The 19,323-nt window shown below is 37.9% G+C and overlaps 1 protein-coding gene across 1 annotated transcript in view; it reads right to left on the bottom strand.

Annotated features, from left to right (window-relative positions):
- LOC5577442 overlaps positions 1 to 19,323 on the bottom strand; it is a 369,008-nt gene that overhangs the window by 235,441 nt on the left and 114,244 nt on the right. The gene's annotated exons all lie outside the window — the stretch shown is intronic.

Below are 19,323 nucleotides of genomic sequence, written 5' to 3'. Positions count from 1 at the left end.
GGAGTATCTAAAAATAATAAGAGCTAATCTGGGTTTAACAAAGGATTGCAAAGGATATTTGGAAGAGTTTTGTAAGAAGATCAAAGATATTTGTGAAAACATGGAGACGGATGCTATTGTTAACAGTTTTGATTAACTTCGGTAAACTTTTTTGAAAGCTACCGGACCTTATTTTAATCCGATGTCTTCCATATAGAAATGCATCGTTCTGTCCAGTTTCAGCCATTTTCATCAAAAACAACTCAAGTGAATCATGGAGCCCAAATACAGCCATTCCATGGAAAACCGATCTAGTGGGTCACCGAATTACGTGAAAATTTAATATTTTGTTCCTTATCCGAAATAAGGAAACACATGTTTTTGGATTTTTTTATTAGGGTGACCATTTCCGAGATAGGGTGAGCAGAAAAATCTCGACTATGCAAAACTTTTATTTTTTAAAAATCAACCACTTCAATTTTCTTGGACGAAATGAAAGCTAAAGATTTTACTTTTCAAGAGAAATATAAAATTTCACAAAATTGTTTTGCAAAATATTAAAAAAAAAACGTTTTTTTGTGTTTTGACGGACTTAGGGAAAATGGGGCTACGGCTGTTCTCATTTTTCCTTGAATGTTCAGAAAATTTCACGTTTACTGTCAAATTTTCAGCGATGAATGATTTTTAGTTTTTGAGATATGTTTTTTATAAATAAAATATCAGTCATTTTTTATCCGCACACACTGTCGGTCACTGTAGGTAGAAAATTTTACGTTTATTTTCAAAACTTTCAAAAAAAAAATTAGAACAGCAAAAGCCCCTTTTGTCCCGAGGCCTTCAAAACGGAAATTTTCATTTTTTTTTTCATGTAGAAAATCAATTTTTGTGAATTGTTTCAGTCTTCTTGAAAAAGCTTTCATTTCGTCCAAGAAAGTTGGAAATTTGTCAAGCGGTTAAAAAGTTATGTTTTTATTTAAATAAAAAAAATTGCAAAGTCGGGATTTTTCTGGTCATCCTATTTCGGAAATGGGTACCCTAATCAAAAAATCCAAAAACACGTGTATTCTTATTTCGGATAAGGAACAAAATAGTTCATTTTCACGGTATTTGGTGACTAGATCGGTTTTTCATGGAATTGCTAAACAGCTCATGGTATGGAGCGCGTTTAAAACAAAATTAGGTGGCTTCAAAACAAAAGCTTGCCAAAGGTTTCCCAAGGTGTGGAAGGTATCCAAAGATCTACTAGAAAGTCACACTGGTTCTCAGAAGAAGCTTGGAAAGCTTCTCAGCAGAGGCTTGGAGAGCTTCTCAGCAGCAGTTTGGAAGCTTATCAGCAGAAGCTTGGAGCATTTCTCAGCAGAAGAAGCTTGGAAAGCTTTTAAGTAGAATCTTGGAGAACTTCTCAGCAAACGCCTGTTAAGCTTATCAGCAGAAGCTTGGAAGACTTATCAGCAGAAGCTTTGGAAAGCTTATCAGCAGAAGCTTAGAAAGCTTCTCAGCAGAAGTTTGGAATGCTTCTCAGCAGAAGCTTGAAAAGCTTCTTGGCAGTCGCCTGTAAAGCTTCTCAAAAAGAGATTGGAAAGCTTCCCAGCAAAATTTTAGAAGGCTACTCAGCAGAAGCATGGAAAGCTTCTCAGCAGAAGCTTTGAAAGCTACTCAGCAGAAGCTTGGGAAGCTTCTCAGCTGGAAAGCTTCTTGGAAAGCTTCTCAACAGAGGCTTGGAAACCTTCTCAGTAGAAGCTTGGAAAGCTTCTCAGCAGAAGCTTGGTAAGCTTCTCAGTTGGAAAGCTTCTAAGCTGGAAAGCTTCTCAGCAGAAGCTTGGAAAGCTTCTTAGCGGAAGATTGGAAGGCTGCTCAGCAGAATCTTGGAAAGCTTTTCAGCAGGGGCTTGAAAAGCTTCTCAACAGAAGCTTGGAAGGCTTCCCAGCAGAAGCTTGGAATGCTTCTCAGCAGAAGCTTGGAAAGCTGCTCAGCAGAATCTTGGAATGCTTCTTATCAGAAGCTTGAAAAGCTTCTCATCAGAGGCCTGGAAAGCGTCTCAGCTAAGGCTTGGAAATCTTCTCAGCAGAGGCTTCAAAGGCTTCTCAGCAGAGGCTTAGAAAGCTTCTTAGTAGAAGCTTGAAAAGCTTCTCAGCAGAAGCTTGGAAAATTTCTCAGCTGGAAAGTTTTTTAAAAGAAGCTTGGAATGCTTCTCAGTAGAAGCTTGGAATGCTTCTCAGCAGAAGCTTGCAAAACGGCTCAGCAGAAGCTTGGAAACCTTCTCAGCAGAAGCTTGGAAAGATTCTCAGCAGTAACTTGGAGAGCTTCTCAGAAGAAGCAGCTTGGAAAGCTTCTCTGCAGTAGCTTGGGAAGCTACTCAGCAGACGCCTGTAAAGCTTCTCAGCAGAAGCTTGGAAAGCTTCTCAGCAGAAGCTTGGAAAACTTCTCAGCTGAAAAGCTTCGAAGAAGAAGCTTGGCTTGGAATGCTTCTCAGCAGAAGCATGAAAAACGGCTCAGCAGAAACTTGGAATGCTTCTCAGCAGAAGCTTGGAATGCTTCTCAGCAGAAGCTTGGAATGCTTCTCATCAGAAGCTTGGAAAGCTTCTCAGCAAAGGCTTGGAAATCTTCTCAGCAGAGGCTTCGAAAGCTTCTCAGCCGAAGCTTGAAAAACTTCTCAGCTGGAAAGTTTCTAAAAAGAAGCTTGGAATGCTTCTCAGTAGAAGCTTGGAATGCTTCTCTGCAGTAGCTTGGGGAACTACATAGAAGACGCCTGTAAAGCTTCACAGCAGAAGCCTGAAAATCTTATCTGCAGAAGCTAGGAGCATTTGTCACCAGCAGCCTAGAGAGCTTGTCAGCAGAAGCCTGGAAAACTTATCAGCAGAAGTTTGGAAGGCTTCTCAGTAGACGTGCGTCGGCCAAAAATAAATTATCATGTTTCATGTATACCTCCACCAACAAAATTATGTACGTAGTGTTACTTGCACATGTATGAAGGTATTATTGTCGATATGAATTCATCAACAACTTCATAAAAACTCAAAATCACAATTAATTTCATTTGGTAGTGAAAACATGTTTTTTGACCAAAATTATAAGCATTTTTCACACCATGCGTGTGTTGTTTACTATTTTTGGCAGTTTTCTCCTCTCTTCTCTCGCTTCTCACGGGCGGAGAAAGTTGCCATCAGTATGCATTTGAATTCTACAGTCAATTGTACTGTATAATATCTTATATTCATTTTTGCTGTTAAATTGCGTCGTACATTGTTTTTCTCACGCATAAAAATGTTTTGCAACACTTGTGACATTGTAAAATACGTGGTTGTAGCAAGTGTATGAATATCCAAACCATTCTAATTGCAAACATAAAAACTGGCATCACTTCCAATCAGTGAGAGCGGCGCATCCGAATCATAAACAATGTTGGCTCAGTGAATTCGAGTTCCGGTGCTGTTTTCGAGCACAAATTGATCAATATAAGTGATTTATTGCTCCCAGGAGCATCGTGCGTGAATAATCAAAGTGTTTCAAGTATCGCATTAGATTTTTGAATTACTACGGTGAGTAGAAATACGATTAAAAGTGACTTTTAGAACGGGCACCGAAAAGCCAGCAAACAAAATCTCGGTGCGTGAAGAAGAAGTGATTCGGAAGTGCGTGGTATTTTACAACACAAATCACAGCAATAACTACGTATTTGCATTCAAAAACTGGTGATTTGTGAAAAACATATTATGGAATACTTTCAGTTAAGAAACCACCGCTCTACAATAAGGTTAGTAACTTCAAATAATCACTTTTTGTGATCGCTCTCCAAAACACTGAGAAAAGTGTGGAAGGAGGGAGCGAAAAGCGAAGGGGGAAGTAAGGTGCCATATTAGAGGCCATTTTGGTACTCATGAGGATATGTACTTAAGTAAATTTAATCAACTGGAGCTGTAAATTGAAATTTTCCATTAGACATTGTTCATTAAAAATCTTACAGCCGGGAATCTTGAAAATTTTCAATCAGATAATTTTAAGTTATTCCTTTCAACACTCAGGAATTCTTCTTCTTCTTGGCATTTACGTTCTCACTGGGACAGAGCCTGCTTCTCAGCGTAGTATTCTTATGAGCACTTCCACAGTTTGAGAGCTTTAATTACTTGCCATTTTCGCATTCGTATATCGTGTGGCAGGTACGATGATACTCTATGCCCAGGGAAGTCAAGGAAATTTCCATTACGAAAAATCCTGGACCGACCGGGAATGAAACCCAGACGCCTTCTGGCTTTGCTTTGTAGCCGCGGACTCTAACCACTCGGCTGAGGAAGGCCTCAATACCTAGGAATTCTTCCCATAATATTTGTTGACATTTTTCGATTTATACTTAGATACTAAAACATTTTTTTCCAGTATTTTCCAGTAAACCGAATTTAAAGTCCAAACACAATGCGGACATACCAATACGCTTATTTTTATCGAACGAATTCTATTTTCACCTGTAATCAGCTTCCCAGAACCGTACCGAACCACCCTGGAAAAACAAAATTGAAAAATTAAAAATTCAATTCGAAAACCACATCGACTTCCGGCGAACTGTAGCTACAAACTGCCCGTCTGGGAAAGGCCCCCGCCAATGGGGTGTTTTCGATTCCATTTTGCAGTTGTGAAGTTTGTGAGCTTTGCGCTTCGTAATCGAAAACAATTTCCCGTCCCGTTGTTGCCTGACCGTGCCATTTCCTGACAAGACGGAAGAAATATGATTATAACAAAATGTGTTTCTATGATATGGCGTTATAAAACATTTACCATTAGTGGTTAAAATATCAAAAATTCTTACAAATTTGGCATCAAATAAATCAGGATCATAACTTATCTAATGATAACTATGGCGAAATTGTTACAGAATGTGTTTCAAGGATGTTGCAAAATAAAAAAAATTATTGCAAATAAAGTTACAACTCATAATTTCGGATGTTATTCACAAAAAACGTAAAAATATAGAAAGAAGTTAAGAAGTTAAGAACAAAAATATGTCAGTAGATGAAAAAACCGAATTTAGTACTATACCATTTAATTCCACTAGAGTTTGTATCCTTTGACAGATACGCGTATTTCGACCTCAACTGTAAGGCCATCTTCAGTGTCGTGTACTAGACTCGACTTAGTCGACGAAGTCAAGTCTAGTACACGACACTGAAGACGGCCTTACAGTTGAGGTCGAAATACGCGTATCTGTCAAAGGATACAAACTCTAGTGGAATTAAATGGTATAGTACTAAATTCGGTTTTTTCATCTACTTATAGGTATTCTACTAAACAGCTCGAAGATTTATTATCAAAAATATGTCTTTGATAACAAAATTATATCAACTTCCGTTATTTTATCTGCTGTTAGAAGAAATATGTAACAATCTTGTTTTGTGATTCTGGTCGGGTACATGTTCCGCATCAGCAATCCACAAGGGGGAGGGGGCGGTTCACAGTTGGAAGCGATGAAACTTTAAAATTTTTCCACATGGTTGGTCCGTGCATCTCCGGCACTCCGGCAGTCTCAGCTGCTCATTCCTTTCGTTTACAGAATCGCCTCATAAAGTCTGCCTATACGACTTGCCATCCCACACCATCTCCCAGGCTATGGTCAGAGCCGTAGATTCAAGGCGCCCTTGGCGAACCCTTATTTTTATACCCCCTAGACAAAGTCAAAGCTAGTCTTGGGTCTTTTTTTAGTCAAACAAATTTACGTTAGAGGAGACTTGAACCCGTTATATTAATGCAATTTATTCTTTTAAAACAAGTCTTATTGAAAAAATGTTTCAGAAAAAAGAACTTCCAAATTATTCGACATATGTCAATTAGTCAATTGACAATTTTTGGAAAAAATACAATATAAATAATGGTTTAAGGAAAACATTCGGATAAAGAAAGACAAATTGGTTCAATAGCGATCATTCTTATTCCAACAAAATTTTTGGTCAGTGTAAAAATATATATATTTTTTATAATGTTTACCAATCTTGATTGAGATTTTCCGAAAATTCGGTTCTGTAGGATTAGGTTTGAAAGACTTTTCAAAGAATCCTACTCAAAATTATTTCTAGTTTCCTGTAAGAATAACACCAAGGGTCATGTAAGATTCATGTCCAGGATTTTTTGTACCCCGGATCATTGTGATCCTGCTAAAGATCCTGCCCAAGATATAGTGAGAATCCTATTTCTACTCTGGATCATGTAAGAAGCCTTTATAACAACTGTATCCAATTTACTGTGAATTCTCTAACCACAATATTTTTGGACCATTACTAAGATTTGATTAATACTCAGGGTTAAATTTAAATATTTTGTTTTCAGAATGTTTGAAACATGTTTAAAACATGTTTTAATGTACTTTTCGGTTTAGCTGATATGAAGGAACATTGATCACCCATGAATAACACTCTCTAAAATTTTTTAAATTACACGACCGACTAAATTCGTGGCCCTTGAAGTCGGATATGCACGCCAAAATCTTACAAATCATTTACTTTTTGAGTAATTTTAAAATTGAAAATTCTAGAACAGCAATGTAGGCAGTTTCCAGAGAAATGTCTGCATTCTCCATAGTAATTTGGAATTTTTTCTTCCGATTTCTTCTTTCTATATTGATAAAAACGGACCAATTTTATCAATATAAAAAAAGAAAATTTTAATATTTTGAATGGTTAGAATATGAACTATAGACTTATTTTGTAGCAAGCCAATTGTTTTGGAAATGCCTTAGTATTAAATTTTACGTTATGTTAGTGTTGAGCACATGTATCGCCATGAAGGTTGCCTCCTGCCCGTCCGCCATACAATCAGAGTGTTTGAACTTAACTTGGACTGTTAGACAAGATTGACGCATCCATTCAACAGTCGAAAATTGTCATGGCCACGTCTTAGCGATAACTGGAAATTGTCATTATTTTAATTTATTATCTCGCATAACCTGTGATCTCGCCATAACAGCCATTGGTAACCGAGTGTGTAGCTTGATATTCAACAATGCTACGATGAAGAGAAGATCCTTCGCTTCGATCGCTTCGCTTCCTTTCCCAGTGGTGATAACACACCATTTGTGCAGAAAAAAATTGAGAGTCGCCATGTCAATTCGACCCATTGTTTAGAATTTATAATTTTTTTATGTCAACTTTTGTCTGCTGTCAAAATAAACACTTGAGATCACACTGAAACAAATTTTTATTTGTTTTTATGGAATTTTTTCACCAAAATGCTAATATTTAGGTGTCCACTTTCTTAAATGAACAGTCCTTAGTTCTCATCCTGGACCATTCAGTTGCTTAGAAACAAGGAGCTACACACTCGGTTACCAATGGGCGAGATCACAGGTTATGCGAGATATGTATTAACGACATACACTACCCACCATAGGTATGGAATCGCATCACCTAGTATTGCAACACCCCTCAAAAAGTTTAGCATCACCTGAAAACAATCATATTTATGATGTAATATCTCGGAATCCTTACTTTCTACAAAGTTGCGAACTTCGGCAAACTTGTTCAGAAGCCTTATGACGTTTATTTGGTAAAAAAATTAATGCAAAGTTTTGCCCCTACAGTGCCCGAAATTCCTATAAGCGCATGACCATTTTTCACCGGCACATGTAGTATGAAAGTCCAATACTTCAATAAATCATCTCTGCTTTTAGGTATTCGGATAATATGATATTTCTACCAACTACTAAGACTTTTCTTTCAAACAGTTTGGAATGAAGAGGAAAAAACGGGATTTGAGTATGGAAATTCTTATAAGCGCACCTTTATTTTCAGATCATAAAAAATCATATCACAAGAACACAACAACTTTAGTACTTGGTTTGTTTACCATTTTTCAGAATTGTTTCATAAATTCGTTTCGGCATTGAATCGACGAGGTTCTGCAGCATTGTCAAAGGAATTTTACGCCACTCCTCTCTAACAGCTGCTTCCAGCTCTCGAACTGATCCGAACTGCCGTCCTCCACTGTAAACCCGTCTTGCGAGGATTCCCCAAAGATTTTCGATTGGGTTTAGGTCCGGACTCCGCGCTGGCCAATCCATAACTGGGATGGCCCGCTCCAAAAACCATTGTTTGGAGGCCTTGCTGACATGGATCGCAGCGTTATCTTGTTGAAAAACAAATTCGTTTTCCATCACATCCTACGTAAATGGGATCAAAACACTGTCCAGAAGCTCAACATAGTTTTCGGACTTCATTCTGGTAGTAATTGTTGCAATCGGGGTTTTACCTCTACGTGAAAATGCAGCCCAGACCATCAAACTTCCTCCACCGAAATTTCTGCTCAGCTTCACTTGCGGATCCTTCCGAAGATCGTGCCAATAATACGCGCAGCAGTCAGGACCATCAAGATTAAACTTCTTCTCGTCGGAAAAAATCACGTTGTTCCATTCCCGCTTCCAAGACATATGGTTTCTGGCAAAATCCAGTCTTGCCTGAACATGCCTCGGAGTAAGGTTGGGTTTTTTGGCCTTTTTCGTGTACACCATGTGTCCAGATCCACGTAGTATTTGAGATACTCGCCTTGTTGTGATGGAAAGACCCAATTCCTTCTTAATACCGGATGAATCCAGCTCCCCGGCTTCACCAAGCTGGATAATTCGGTTCCTCTCACGGTTGGTGATCTTGGAGTTGCCCTTGTTTTTCTTCCGGATGCCGTAATTCTCACCTTTCTTCAGGAAATTTCGCACGACCGTCTCTCCTCTACCGATCCTCTTGGCGATTGCACGGTTACTTTGGCCAACATCCTTCAATTCAAGGATTAATCTTCGCTCCGTTTCGTCCAAGAACTTTCCTTTCGGCATCTTGAAAACTGTCAACAAACAACACTGTGCACGAATCGCAAAACTTTCCGCACGCATCCGTTTACATCGGCAGCAAAAGAAAATGACAAGTTTTTGTAGTGTGAGTGAAGCAAACACAAATGGCGTTAGCTTGGACACTGTGCGCTTATAGGAATTTCCTGGCCAAAAAATGATATTTTTATTTCACAAAATCGAAAAATTATTCATTTTGACTGTCTTTCATACAACCAAGTGGAAATATAGTAAATATCATTTTAGTAACAGATCGTCAATGTTTTATGTAATAACTAGTCGCAAATGTTGAAAAATGCGTGTGCGCTTATAGGAATTTCGGCCACTGTATGTGGCGCTAGTGTGCATGTAACTTGGTCAGATTCATTATACTCTAGCTCATGGTCCTGACCACCTAGAAAGTTCACAGCTTAAGCAATGTTGTTCAGAAGCTGGAAAGCAATTTGAGGCAGCCCTGTTTAGTTTGCGTTTTTTTCCGAAACGTGGCGCTAGTATGCTTGTTAATTGATCATTTTCCAATAGATAGATCAAAGATCTTCATCAAAGTTGTTAAGAACTTGAAAACAATTTTAGAGAGCACTGTTTAGTTCGCAACTTTGCCGGGACGTGGTGCTGGCGTGCATGTTATTGGGTAATGTTCAAGCAAGCTCTAGCTCATGATCCCGACTACCTACAAAGTTCGTGTCTTCAACAAAGTTGTTAAGAATGTTAAAAGCAATTTGAGACAGCGCAGTTTAGTTAGCAATTTTGCCGCTACGTGCATGTGATTTGGTTATGTTCTAGAAAGCTCTAGAACATGGTTCCAAAAAGTTGAAAGTAAACGCAAAAAAACTCTTATTTTTTCCAAAAAAAAAACTAGTGTTTAGAGTTGACGAATATAGGGAAAAAGATGGAAAAATGAGCAGGGATGATAAAATAAACTCCGGGCTTACTACAAAGAACAACTATGGACGAATTAGAGCATAAATTAACGAGTTTGTGTTGATAGGAAGTAAACATATCAAAGCAAAACAAGATTTTAGGAAACCACGTTTAGAAATTAGAACTAATGTAATTTTGAGCTCAGAGGTCTTGAGGTATTTCAGTAAGGTGAATATCGTAATGGTATGATGTCAAATCAGAATCCTTAAGATTGTTTTTTGAATGGGTCACAACCATTTGAAGATATAACTATTTTCCGAAATGCGATAAGAGATTTCAAAAATGTTTGTTTGTTCACGTATTTCATTTGATGTAGATTTTACTACCAACAACTGTTCATTTTACCAACATAGTGTAGATGAAATGAGTATTTCCATCATTTTCGTTGACGCTAATATCTGTGAAAATTTAGCTATCTGAGCTTAAGGTGACGATGAATGGAAGCCAAACCTCAAATTTTCAAGAGCACAAATCTGGAGAACCAAACATCCTTTTAAGCTGTAAACTTAATCGATTGGTCACTAGCTGGGTGTGACGAATCGATTAAGTTTTCAGCTCAAACGGGTGTTCGGTTCTCCAGATTCGTGCTCTTGAAAATTTGAGTTTTGGCTTCGATTTATCTTCACCTGAAACCCGTATCGTTGATATCATTTCTATTTTTGATATTGTGCGATAAAACGATACTAATTCATTGTATTTTCATTACTGTTGTGTTGAGATTTTTTAGTGAAATGAATATCGTATAGCGTTGGGCAAATCTGATCAGAACATCGATGTTACTGAATCGATTCAAATTCGATATGTTGAATCGATTCACCGATTAAATCGAATATTTAGTACCGTAATTCGGGGTGTAGTTGATCAGTGGGTAGAAGTTGATCATTCGCGTACCCACATGTATAAACTGTCAAGAGAGCTATGATTCGATGTCAATTAGCACAATTTCTGTGACGTCGTATTACCTGATGGCTGCTTTTGATGTTCCTTAGTTCGGTTTGACATTCAATATGATTATACCATGGAAAAACAGATTTTTTATAAAATGTTTGATGAACTGTTGAAGGGTTCTTTTCCAAACAATCGACTATTGACAAGACTATATAAAGACACCATTTAAATAAACTGTGTCATACATTCCAGATATGTTCTGTGAATCCAGTTTTGAATTTGCTTAGTGGATAAACAATCATTTTCTGAGTAAAAAATGTATATTTCAGTGCGGGAGTTGCTAGTTTCAAAGAAAATTTCATACCTTTAGGCGTTTAATGTGGTGTGTTCTGTAATTTATAGCATAGCATAGCATAGCATAGACTGACTACATGTCAATGGTTGCTACTCCGTGATTGATCGGAACTGGTAAGAATTGCACTACGATCCAAATGAATAAGGGATGGGAGTTTCCGCTTACTCGCGAAGTGCAATTTTAGCAGATCTAATATTATTGATCGATAACGGCGCCGGCCAAGTCCTTACAGTCAGTTGGGATGGGAAAGGAATGCTAGGGTGTAATGATTGTTGCTTCTAGAGACCGAGAATACCTCTGCATCTCCACAATCACCACGGGAAGGGTATTTATTAGTGAGGGAGGAAAAGATCTGGGAGTCACCTCTGGTCGGTGATGCGATCCATGGACAAGGGGGAAATATACGACTTATATTTAAAGCTAGTTTTGTATTTTTGTCTCCAGAAGTTTTTGGTAGAAGCTATAAAAAATACGTCAACATCTATAATGTCGAACAATTCAAAAGACGTTTTTATTAATGACGAAAACTGAAAATTACATGTACATATTTTAACTTATATGAAACAGGAATAATGCCGACACTTGTAGTGACGAACCATACAAAGTTTGTTTTGATATTACATAAGAGTTACGCTTTCAAGAAAAAATGTGTTATCATAAGCATGAAACGAACTCACCAGTTGGTAATCCATTCTCGACTGAACACAAAACTGACACTGACAGCAAAACTTCTTGGCATGCCGAAAACAAACCGTCTTGCTTGGGCCTTCCCAAATACCTACCCAGCAAGACGCTCCAAAACAGGAAAAAAATAAAAAATCTCCGGAGACGAAAACGCGCGAATTCGTGAGCAAAATCTATCGGACGACGCAAAACCAAAACGTCCTGCTTGGGCCTCACGAAGTACTCTGTGGTGTGTTCTGTAATTTATAACATTCAAATTTGAAATTGACCGATTAATCATTACGTTGTAAGATTTTTGAGGCTTAATCCAGATTCAGTGTGTGTGTGTGTGTGATCCATCTAACTCCCACTGTCCGGCAGTGGTATTATGGAAAAATGTTTCTAGCAAAAATATAGTATATTTTTGCAAAAAGCTTCAGTCCGGGAGTTAGAAGGTGATAGCTCTGTTGCAGATCCGGTGACCCATTTCAGAATGGCTGGAGAGACACGTCCATTCAGAAGTCACTTTCACTAACAACAAGCCCCGCATGTATGTATTACCGTTATCAAATGGATAATGATAATACATACACACTTCCTGTTTCAAAAATGTTAGCTTTGAAACTGGCGCGTAGGGTGATGTGCTAGTATCCATCGTATTAAGCATTGGTCAGTGAGAACTGCAATTTTCCCAGTATTGCAGTGAATGATGCTGCTACAAACCGGTGCCAAACAATTCTTTCTCAAAAAGGCATTAGCATTGTACAATAATATTTTGATAAATCTTGATCTCTTTTTGGAAATAATGCAAATAAAATGCATCTTACCGTATTCTCAATCCGTCGTATCGTTTTCAACTCCGTCGCAATCAGTTTCCAGATTTGTCTAACAACTTACGGCTCACTTTGATGTATTAAGTGGCTAAAACACAATACATCAACGCTATAATAAAATGTTTTACTACAAAATATAGATCTACGTTCATCTCCCTCCATTCCTTCAGCATGATGGAATATACTAAAATATTAAATATAAACATATGAACACAATTACTTTTGACCGTACAATTCTGGCATTTGCTCACAGTACAGCGAAAACAACACAATCAAAGGAAACGTATTTTTACGTCGAGCGTCGCGCACACATTGATGCGCACAAGCTTTTTTTTCTCAGTACGACGGATTGAACTTTGTTTACATTCTCAATTATCCGCGGCGGTTGAGGAAATTTCGTAAAATTTGGGGATTTATTGAAGTTTTACGGCGTGTGATTGGAATGAAATCCTTCAGTGAAGAAGTACGAAGGTTATCCATAGTAAAAATAAGTGCCCGGCGATGTAAGTTGGTTGGTTTGACTTTATTAACGAGATTTTAAGCCCTGGGCTAGTTCATCTCGGGACCAACGGCTTTACTTCCCTTCCGAAGGAAGTCGTCACTATAACTTTTTACGTCATAAGTGACTATGTCGGGGATGGGATTCGATCCCAGGTCCTCGGCGTGAGAGGCGAGTGTTCTAACCAGTACACCAGGTCCGTCCCCAACCGATGTAAGTCACACAGGGGGGCGGGAAGAAACGTGTGTTGGAAAGTGGTGTGACTGATGTCGATCGCTAAGCATTTCTCTCAAATCGTGCTCGTCCATGCGATTTCGGTGAAAAAGTGTAAAGTGGATAATTGAACTGAAGTTATTTATCGAAATACAGTAGTTTCAATGCATATTTGGTGTACAGGTGGACGAATCATAAAAGGTTTTACGAAATTACATTTGGAAAATGAATCTATGTTGCAGGTAAGTTGGAATATCCGTCGTAGTGGAACATTTTAAGTTTGATACGACGAATAGTAGCTCTTACGACGAAGTAGAACGAAACCCTATTCAATGTTTAGGTACCAATAAATATGTAATCAGAACAATCTCACCGAAATCGATCCAAGGCGGCGTTGTCATTGAATCCAATCAGCAATCGAACATTTTTCTTCTTCTTCTTCTCATCTGGGTGGCATCCAATTCCTTCTCCATGTGACGCATACATGTGCATGTTTTAGCACTACCATTTATAATTCTTACTTAAAAACCTTTTATATCACGTACCCACTTAACATGTTCACAAAAAACATAATTTTATTTCTAAATTCTCAGAACCATCCGTCCAGGTGGCGTAGTAGTACCGGCCGAAAAACAAGCGCAGTCTCGAAAAAAAAAATCACGTGGGTGCACAAATCTCAACAAAACCAATTAGAATCGGCCAAAGAGTATCACACTGAAGGCATTTGAAAGAATTTTTCACTGTTTAATATCGACATTTTTCCAATATTCACTTCCAAATTCAAATGCGGATGGCGTCGCACCAGCCAATTCATCGGCGACATAGCGGAAACGAGAGCACGAAAAATAACGTGGAGCAAAACAAAACACGACCGTTCGCGGGCAACGCTTACTGCGATCCAATTCGGGTGAAATTGATCAGTAGGGTGAAATTGGGTCCTATAATTTTTAATGAAATCTTGTTTTTATTTAATAACTCGAAAAAGCATGTTACTGTAACTACTTTAGCAATTTTTCCCGCTCAAATAATGGCTATATCATGTTTTAACTTCAATTTAAAAATTTGGTCCATAAATGAACCTTGACACTTTTGATCATGTTTGACGTTCGCTTAGTCGACAAAAACACCACAGGGGTTTTAGTTCGACCACTGGGGTTGTTCCTATCTGACATTTCGGAAGGGACACGGAAAACAAAATAATCCCAAAATTTGAGTTTAAGCCAAAGGATGTGACAAAATCTAAAAAAATGTTTTTTGGGCTTAAACCAACGGAAAACATTAGAAAATTGAGTAAACATGTGTTTTTGGCCTAAACTTAAGCGTTAGGCACTAAAATTGGGACAGGGCTTTAGGACCCTATTGATCGCCGTGTCACACGATGTTATTTAATCATAATGGAGTACAAATATCAATGTAACCTGCAGTGAATGAACGTTGTTTGTCGTAACTCTTTGAGGCTTAATCCAGATTCAGTGACCCCAAATTTAGTAAATAGGATATGTCTTTATTTTAGGAAACTCATCCTATTACTTGATCAACTTCACCCCGGAATCAAAAACTCCACTTTTTGAATTTTTCAGATGTTTTTGTTATTAAGTGAACATTTCGTCGAAATTTCGTTTGTATAATTCGATAGACATCAAACCAGTACATGTTTTAAAAATATTTGGATAATAATACATGTATTCTACTAGGAGTTACAGAACAGAATCGCTCGAAAGTGATCAACTTCACCCCATTTTACGGTACCGTAATCCGGGGTAACATTGATCATTTTTCTGAATGTTTCTTCAATATTTCGTTTGAAAATGCAAATGTTGCAGGTTTTATATTTTTAAAACAAGTACTGCCACCCATAGCTCGAGGCTAAATACTGTATTTTGTTTATTGAAAGATTTAAGCATGTTGAAAAAAATGTTTTAGGCGATTTTTTGATTTAGTTGATATTGGGTAACATTGATCACCTATATAAACAACATTCGGTAATAATGAAAATGTCGTTACTTACTTAAATCATGGCCCCTGAAGCCGAATATGAAGACCAAACGCTTACAAGTCATTTACTTTTTGAGTTATTTTAAAATTAAAAACTCCTCGAACCACGGAATACGCCTAAAGGTAGGCAATTTCCAAAGGGAATTTTACATTCCTAACAGTAATTCAGTAATGTTGCCTAGTTGAGCATACTTATAAGAGTTTTTTTTACGGGCCCAGATAGCCGTAGCGGTAAACGCGCAGCTATTCAGCATGACCATGCTGAGGGTCGTGGGTTCGAATCCCGCTGGTCGAGGATCTTTTCGTAAAGGAAATTTTCTCGATTCCCAGGGCATAGAAGTATCTTCGTACCTGCCACACGATATACACATGCAAAAATGGTCAATCGTCAAAGAAAGCTCTCAGTTAATAACTGTGGAAGTGCTCATAAGAACACTAATCTGAGAAGCAGGCTTTGTCCCAGTTGGGACGTACCGCCAGAAAGAAGAAGAAGATAAGAGTTTTGACAACGGAATCGTTTTCGGCGATGTCTTTTTTAGTAAGAATCACATTTTGCTTGCTTATATCGTTTGCAGAACTTATGTGAGACATGAATCTTCGGTAGTGTCATCCTTAACAAATAAAATTATTATTTCGAAAAGTTGACAAATTCACGCATATGGTAAACACAATTTTCACAAGAATATTAACTTTTATTAGCTTATGAATATAAGAAAGAGAAACACCATTCATGATTTGAAAATGTGTCATCAATAAATGATAATACGAACTTTTGATGAGGTAAGTCGTTCCGATCAATGTTACCCCGCTGATCAATGATACCCCGGATTACGGTATCGATATTTTTGAATTGATTCTTGAATCTGATTTTCAATATAATATGAAAATTTACACAAATAGGCTTTCTCAAAGATTTTCGATAGAGGAGCTATTATGGGCACTAGATCGGCGAGCGGGATCCTCAACTGGACAGGATAAGGTTGGTTATCCACTGTTACAACGATTACCGTTTGTGGCTAAGCTATCTCTACTCGAGCTCTATAATCAAGTGTGGGACAGTGGCTCTTTTTCAGAGGCATGGAAAGAAGGCATCGTCATCCCGATTCCCGAGCCCGATGGGGATCGAGGAAAAACCGGTGGTTACGGACCCATTTCATTACTTAGCTGCGTAGGAAAGGTCTTCGAGCGTATGATAAACCGGCGACTAATCACGGAACTCGAAGAAACCGGAAAACTCGATTCACGTCTGTACGCCTTTCGACCAGGGAAAGGAGCTGACTCGCATCTTGCGCAGTTGGAAGAATTGCTTCACATGGGGGAAAACGAACATGCTGAACTGGTATCACACACATCGCTAAAGCTTACGATACGACATGGCGACCCAGAATTTTAAACACTCTGAAAAAATGGAAAATAGGCGGTCGCATGCTGAATATTATCATTAGCTATCTCAGTAATAGGACATTTCGCGTAGCAGCAAACGGACGGATATCTAGTATTCGTGTAGCAGAGAATGGATCCATCCTTTCGGTTACTCTGTTCTTAGTCGCAATGCAACCGATTTTCGCGAACATACCACAAGGTGTTCAAAATTTGGTTTATGCTGATGATGTGATTCTGATTACAAAGGGGCAAAATTTTAGGATACTGTGCCGAATTATTAGGAGTGCTGTGACTGTAAATCTTCGCATCGTAAACGGGGTCGTGCAGTCAATGTCAATGGTATTCCTAAGCATCGCGTTCGCAAAATGAAAATACTTGATATTTTAATAGATTCGAAGTTGAATTTTCTGCAGCACTTTGCAGAAACCAAACGCAGTTGCACTCATCGTATTAATATCCTACGTATTTTGGGTTGCCGTTTAGCAAGAAGTAGTCGAATGAAACTCCTCAAGGTAGGTGAAGCTCTTATATTCTCCAAGATGGTATATGAAATTGGACTAACAGCTCGTAACATCGAGGCTGAAGAACGCATATTATCTCCCATATATAACGAAATAATCCGTCAAGCTTTGGGGGCCTTCCGTACTAGTCCTGTTGTCTCTGTCGTTGCGGAAGCAAGCTGCCTACCGTTTCGTTTAAAAATAATTCAGAGTCTAACCACCGGTCGAGGATCTTTTCGGGTTGGAAATTTTCTCGATCCCCAGGGCATAGGTATCTTCGTACCTGCCACACGATATACAGTTGTGTTCAGAATAATAGTAGTGAAAGCCGATTTTCATACAAAATGCTCAACTTTGGCATGCTGCAACTTTGTTTCCATATGATCAATCGGCATGAAATTTTGGCAGTGAACTACAAATATACTCAATTTCATTATCACAAAATATGAAAATTTTCACACTACCGGCTAAAAAGTTATGCACCAGGTGACATCGCTCAAAATAATAGTAGTTTTTCTTTTGTAAATTTTTGTTCAGCAACAATTTTGTAAAAAATTTCCTTGCTTATACATTTATAGCTTGGGTGGAAATGGTTGAAACGATGAGAAAAGAAAAATTCAAAAACTCAAAATACAGCAGATAATTAAATTATTAAAACTACTATTATTTTGAGCGATTTCACCTGGTGCTTAACTTTTTAGCCGGTAGTGTGAAAATTTTCAAATTTTGTTATAATAAAATTGATTATATTTGTAGTTCACTGCCAAAATTTCATGCCGTTTGGTTATATGGAAACAAAGTTACAGCATACCAAAGTTGAACATTTTGTATGAAAATCGGCATTCACTACTATTATTCTGAACACAACTGTACACATGCAAAAATGGTCGATGGCATAGTAAGCTCTCAATTAATAACTGTGGAAGTGCTCATAAGAACACTAAGCTAAGAAGCAGGCTCTGTCCCAGTGGGGACGTAACGCCAGAAAGAAGAAGACCGTCTTATGGAGAGAAACGACTTGGCGGAACGTCTACCTGTTGTAAAACGTGCCTCTGAATTATTTCTTGAAGCTACTGGTATGATTGATCCCAAATTAAACCCGTTATTACACTGACTAATCGAAAATGGTACACGAAACCGCCAAAAATTGATGATACACTGAAGAATAGCATAAAGGCTGGTACTTCTAGTCAGAGAGTGCTTCCGATGTTCGCTGAGCTTATGAACACTAAGTACATATCATTTAGAAAACTGTATATTGACGGCTCAAAAATACTCGATAAGACGGGAATTGGAATAACTACTGAAACCTATAAAAGCTCTTCTGGTCTACCTGGAATTTGTAACATATTTTCAGCTGAAGCCTATGCACTAAAGGAAGCTGTGGCAGTAATACGCTCCGATTAGAGTGTCCATCTCGGATTTAACAAATTTTGGGATTTCCCGTTTCCCGGGATATTAGTCTTGACATCCCGGGAATTCCGGGATTCCCGAAATGTACGTAGAATTTGATGAAAACCTCTAAATTTCAATAAAACACAATGACATTTTTTCTCACTGAAACATCATGAAAAAGCGAACAAAAGAGTAATTATTTTCATGAAAAGAACAATTTACAATGTAAGAAACACCTTTTTATTTATTAAGTAGTAAAATTCTAATTCTTTTCTGCTCAATATTAGCCGTTTCCGTAAGCCTAAGGTGAGCAGGCAAATTTAACAGTACACCTATGCTTCAGTCAATAATTTACAGTATTTTTTAGCATAATATTCTACAATGGGCCGTATGAATAAAATGTAGTAAAGTTAAGTTTACTACATTCTCGGTAGTAAACGCTATATGTGGAACACGAGTGGAACATGTTTGTGTCATTTTCCTTTCTACACCTTTCAAACATACTACAAACAACGCATTGCTATGAATAAAGGTAGCATTTACTACAAAGCTACTGGTAGTTAGCTTCAGAGGTTGCTACACATGCTTTGAGATTGCGGAATTGAATGGAATAATTTACTTTTGAGTAAAAATCATGGGAAAACGATATAGGTTTTGATATTTCGGAAGGTATTTTGAGTTTTGCTTAGGAATTTTGAGGTTACGAAAACATTCGCCCCGCCAATGCTGAGATGCCGGTATGATTACCGGCAGTAGCAATTTGTAATATCCGTGTGAATTCTGACATTACGATAATTATGTTATTTTCTAGGAATTTTAGGATGTTGATAGGAATTCATATATTTATACCTAATGTAATTCTGAATTTTACATGTAAATACTGA

The sequence above is a fragment of the Aedes aegypti genome, chromosome 1 (genome assembly GCF_002204515.2).
Source record: "Aedes aegypti strain LVP_AGWG chromosome 1, AaegL5.0 Primary Assembly, whole genome shotgun sequence".
Lineage (NCBI taxonomy): Eukaryota > Metazoa > Arthropoda > Insecta > Diptera > Culicidae > Aedes > Aedes aegypti.
Note: the sequence above shows the minus strand (reverse complement) of the source record. Positions and strands in the feature narration are given on the sequence as shown.